We start from the raw sequence: 6,133 nt of genomic DNA, 5'->3' as shown, positions 1-6,133 counted from the left end.
TGGATGGAGCTTCTCCAAATGGACATGTGCAGTACTTTTTTCTTTTTTGAAAGGGGGGGGGTTCCATTTCTCACACCATGTTTCAGTGTTTGAGTTGTAAACACTGTCATTCAGAGTGGTTTGGTGTGAAATGGTTGTTTGTAGAGACTCAGATTTCTTTACAGTGGTGTAAACCAGGAGTTCATACATACATCCAAACCCACCATGTCTTAGGCAGTGTGTTTGTTATCATATTGTGTAAAACTTCTGGCTACTATTATGTTTCTCTGGACCACTGTGACTCTGTTGACATCTGAGCCATTTAATTATACAAAAAAAATCTTAGTTTAACTATCCCTAAAATATCAAGAATTAAGAAAATGAGAGGCTTATTCTTTATTCAGACAAAGGCAACCAGATGTTAGTAAAAAAGAAAAAAAAAGCACAAACAAATATTAGCTGAGAAAGACAAAAGTATAAACTTATAGAGCACACAGCGAAAAATGGTATGTTTCAAGTAATATTATCTTTAATCTAGTCAATAAATCGAATATTTCTCTCGTTGAGATTGTTGTAAGCTTAATTTAAGATTGTTTAACTTATTTCCATACATTTTGGCTTGTTTGGTCTTTTTTTTTGTAATTTAATGTCATTTTTCTTAACCTCTTATTCTGCAGGGTATATTTTGATTTGTCCATCTGAATTTATGTGACCAAATTGTAAGGAAAATTATTCCAACTGATCACTGAAGAGACGCCGTCTGTTTATAGTTTATAGGCCAGATTTGGGGGAAACTGGTCGACTTTCAGTAGAAAAACAGAGATCAGCTTCTTTTATTATAAGGGTTTAAAATGACTTCACCATCTATTTGACTGGAGAGAAGAGTTACAGCCTCATACGACGCCCAGCTTCTGAATGTAGCTTATGAAATATGAAAGTTATGAAGAACGTGACGAAGTGCGTTTTGGAACCACTGGTGGTTCCAAAGAGGCTTACGAGGCTATGTAAACTTTTTTCAGTATAATGGCAGATAATATTATCTAAAAGATAAAATTACCTAAAAGAAGTAAAAATGTCTAGAAATAAGCCAGATAATCTTACAATAAGTGCACCACCACCTCAAAATAATATAGATCGACTATGAGATAGGCCGACTAGATTTAAGATCAATTAACTTCACAAGATTATGTTTGCAGTGTGGGTTATTAAAGGTATTTGTTCTATTGGGTTACTATTATGTCCATAAAACTGATGCAATCACAGCCCATCCTAATACTGCAGCTGATTCAGCTCCATTAATCATTGCTGGACTCTGCTTTTCCAGAAAGAATCACAGCCATTGTTGTAACGTCTTTAGCTTTGGATTGAACCAATTGTGTACAATATCCTTCTTAGCTGTGTTCGGGCTGGTAAAAACATTTGAGCCTGCATGAAGGCGAAGGAGCTATTAGTGTTTAATAAACAAAGATTCACTTGGAACCAAGATATTAATTACAGGCCCTCAATAAAGCACTTCCAATGAATGATTACATCACACTAGTTTCAAGAGACGTTCATTATAAGACCTAAACTGATTGCATTCCACTCTAAGATGTATTACAGCTCAGCTTAGAGACAGGAGTCCTCATAGAGCACTGAGCACATTTTAATGAAGTAATTACGTATGTCATTTGCAGCACTCTTTGTAATGATGATTAAGCTGGGCTGTTTTATGTTCAGTGAGTTGGCCTTTGACCTGGGAGAGACATTCTAGGTCTGTGTTTGTGCCTGTACATGTGCAGCTGCTTCAGAGTTTCTTTAGGCTACGTTCACATTACAAGCCTCGCTACTCAAATTCGATATTTCGCTGAAATCCGATTTCTCTGACATGGTGGTTCACGCTCGTTTAGGTAAGTGGCTCAAATCTGTCATTAATGTGATGAACCAGCGTCCTGAAATGAGCCTCATGAGCTCATCCTACTCAGTAACGTCACGTGACTGAATCACTGCATCATCAGCACAAACTAACGAGCAGAACAAGCTTCGCCGAGAAGATCATTAACTCTGATCAGCTCTCAGCTTCATTATTAGAGCCAGACGAAGGAGAAAAAGGTGAGATGAGCTACTTTTCCACCATTTACAGGCTTTAACTTTAATGTTGCCATGGTAACACTGAATGACAGCGCGTGAGCATCACATTTACGTACAATATGTATCCGATCTGGGACCACATATGAAAGTGGCTCGGGTCTGATTAGAAAAGATCAGATTTGTGTTCACACAGCCCTGAAAACATCAGATCTGAGTCACACTAGGGCAAAAAAATAAAATGAGTACCATTTAAACCTGGTAATGTGGACGTAGCCTTAGTAAAAGGAATGATTACTCTTTAGAACCATGAGTTACAGAACAATTCCATGCTTAAATGGTTCTTTGCATGGTGAAATGATCCTTTCGATTGAGAATGCTGGTTCTATGTAGTGCCAAAAAGCGTTCTTCTATTGTTGCGAGATTTCATAACAACAACAGAACCATTTTTCGTGCTGTATAGAACCACTTTTAAAAAGTTCTATACGGAACCATATTCAACACATTATCCATCACATTGAAGAACCATTTTACCATGCATAGAACCATTAAATGAGTGAAATGGTTCTATATGGAACTTATAGAGTCATTCCCTTTACTAAAGAACCCTTGAAGGACCATCTTTTTTAAGAGTGTGGAGAAGAAAGATTTTCTCTCTGTAGCTCAACACCTGACCTAAACTAACCCTAACCCAATCTCGCACTAGCAGAGGTGGGGAGAGTTGACCATACCAGAGCTGGTGTATGAGGATTGTGACCACTTCCTATTTCCCCCATTGTATTAAAAACAGCTATTTTAATCACTAATATCCTTGAATAGAAGTAAACCTTTCATGTGAAAACATTCAGGTGACTTGAATACATGGAGCTGGAGATCTGCATACCAACCCCACACCACTGTCTGCATAACTAGCCCATCTTTTCCAGTTTTTCTGGAGACCATGACTGAAATCTATCCATGATGGAAGTTTAACGATTGAGCCTCACTACAAGCACTTTCCTTTGTTTCTTCTAAAGCTGAATATGGACATTAGCCTAACAGCTAGCAATAGAAATTGCCATTAGCTGCAGCTGATGTATAGTTCGGGTTATTTCTCAAGCTAGCAGGCAATTCCCCAACATTGCCATTCTACCAGAGTCTTTTTGTTTCTGCTCTTTTATTCAAGCTTTGATTGCTTTGATCAGACCGAACACCATGCAGGCAGCTATCATGGATGGAGAAGTAGCGCAAGCTGGAGGAATCAATACTCAGGATTGAATTGCCAATTCCAGTTTCAGGCATGAAAACTGGACTGGGGGCTGGGCTTAGGGTACAGAATAGAACTTGACTGGGTCCAACTGGGTTGAGAGTAAGAAGTAAAAGTCAGTGGAGTTGGAATGTGTAAATTGTGTGTTCACTAAAGAGATGAGGTAATAATGGAGAACGTACAGCGCAATGCAGTACTTCCTAATATTTCCACATCTCTGGATCTGTGACTATGAGCTCAACTCAACCACACTACACCTCTGCATCTCTGCACAGTATGAAAGACATTTTCATAAAATATTCATGATATGTGTGTGTGTTTATATATTTGTGTGTGTGTGTGTCTAATTTATATATTATGATTTATTAGAATTAGTCTTGGCCTTCACTAAAACTGTTACCACGCAGCAACAGACGTCCCTCAAGGTCATATTGTCATTTGGAAACTGCTTGCTTTACAAAATGTGTGCATTTCCAACTGGGTCACTGCCCTGGTCACGTTCACTACCTCTGTTGTTTTGATTTCCCTGGACTGCATAACTGCACTGATCTCCCCGATAATCCTTTGGACTGCTCTCACTTACTACATGAAGAATCTGATGGAATGGCCTCTAGCAACAGCCGTACCACCTCCTCAGCACTCATTTTGTTTTTCCATGATGCACTATGATATACAATATAAATCAAACTAGCTCTGGGAAATATCTTTAGTTTTGAATAAGAAACAAACACAATAACACACAATAACACACAAACACTGTAGATGCAATGGCTTTCACCGTTTATCCATGTAGTTATGCATTTGCCCTAAATGCACTGCAGTTACTCTGAGAAACCACCAATTTTTAGCCATCTACTTCACCTGTATTCACAGTGGTTACTAGGCAAAACCACCACATTTTAGCCTTATAAAATAAATATATATATATATATATATATTATATTAATTGTTATTTTGTAAATTCTCATTCTACAACATTTTATTTATAATTAAAAACTACAACCATACATGCACAACCAACCTGGATCACCTGGTAAGCAGTTTTGGACAGGCTCCTCCAATAACCATGCAAACCCAGCTCGCAGAAAAGCTGTTAAGTGATACTTTTTAAATCCCACAAATGGGAAAGTCCCACCATCGCCTTTAATCCATCCATGAAGTGAAACACCACATTCACACTAGTGAATACACACACACTAGGGGGCAGTGAGCACACTTACCCAGAGCAGCCCTATCCACAGTACCTGGCAGTTGGGGGTGAGGCGTCCTGCTTAAGAAAATCTCAGTCATGGACTGTCAGCACTGGGGATCAAACCGGTTACAGGGCCAGTTCCCTAACCTCCAGCCCACGACTGCCCCTACAGTGCTTACATCAGTGTCTGTGTGCTACTGTCCCAAGAACAACATTAAACATTTTCAGAAAACATAGAGGTTCCCTATTTAAACACTAACGCAAATTGAGAAATGAGAAAAAACAAAGTGGTTTCTTACAGTGACCACTGTGCCTCATGCACATTCATTAATTCAACTTCATTTTCACCCTTTCTGTGAGTTTAAAATCACATGATACATCATATGACAGTTTTAAGAGGCTGTTATAACATTTATAACTGAAAAGCCTGCAATAATGATTGCGTCAAGCACAAGATTAAGAAATCAAGGACTGACATTTACATTTCTTCTTCCTCAAATTACAATGTCTTAGTCATCCAAACTGTTTAAAACAACTTCTCAGCATAAACAGAGGTTAAAAGATTAGAATAAACACAAACTTAAATACAGCAAAGTATATCGAGGAGTTCTCGTTCTCTAAAAAGTTACTCATATGTTGTTTAGACTAAAGCAGAAGAACGGACTTCTCGCTGATCTCCAAACGCTGTACACAGAGGAATCTACTATCTTGTCAAGCAAAATGATCGTAAATCTAGTCCATGTACATATTGAATAATTTCCATTTTGAGATGGCTTTGCACTTATTAAAAGATTATATAAATTTTTTATATACAACCCCAATGATGTGCAAATCATTCAAACTCTACATTTAATTGAAAATAGTACAAAGACAAAATATCAAATGTTGAAACTAAATAATTTTATTGTTTTTTGAAAAATATGCCCGTTTTGAATTTGATGCCAACAACACCTTCCAAAAAAGTTGGGAGGCAAAAAAAGGCTGGTAAAACTGTGTAATGCTAAAAAAACACCTGGTGGTTAAATGGCAACAGGTCAGTAACATGACTGGGTATAAAACACTCTGAAAGACTGCCTGATTAAATAGTGCAACAATTCAAGTACAACGTTTCCAAGATAAAGTAGAAAAGAACTGTTGCCTCGTCTTCGGTGCATCATAACATTAAAGGATTCAGAAAATCTGGAGAAATCTCTGTGTGTAAGGGACAAGACCAAAAACCATTATTTGCTGGCCGTGATCTTTGGGCCCTCAGAGCGCGCTGCATTAAAAACAGACATGATTTTGTAGTGGAAATCACTGCATGGGCTCAGAAACACTTCTGAAAACCACTGTCTGTGAACATCACTGCATCCACAAATACAAGCTAAAACTCTAAAATGCAAAGAAGAAATCAAATATAAACAGGATCCAGAAATGATCTCATTATACTGACAGACAATTTTGCTGGTTTCAAGCTCATTTCTTAAAACAAGCTAAATCATCTGCCAATATGGTGCGATAATTTTACTCAATAAAATTACTTAACGCAATATTTTTAAACTAAGGGAAACATGGGACCTCCGTATGTCTCCATATATTTATTACACATTAGCATGGCCAGTTAAAATGGACCAAAATGTCTAGAAAAAGGGGAAATAATTTTAGATTAG

This window comes from Pygocentrus nattereri, chromosome 7, assembly GCF_015220715.1.
Source record: "Pygocentrus nattereri isolate fPygNat1 chromosome 7, fPygNat1.pri, whole genome shotgun sequence".
Taxonomy (NCBI): Eukaryota; Metazoa; Chordata; class Actinopteri; order Characiformes; family Serrasalmidae; genus Pygocentrus; species Pygocentrus nattereri.
This window is presented reverse-complemented; position numbering follows the sequence as displayed.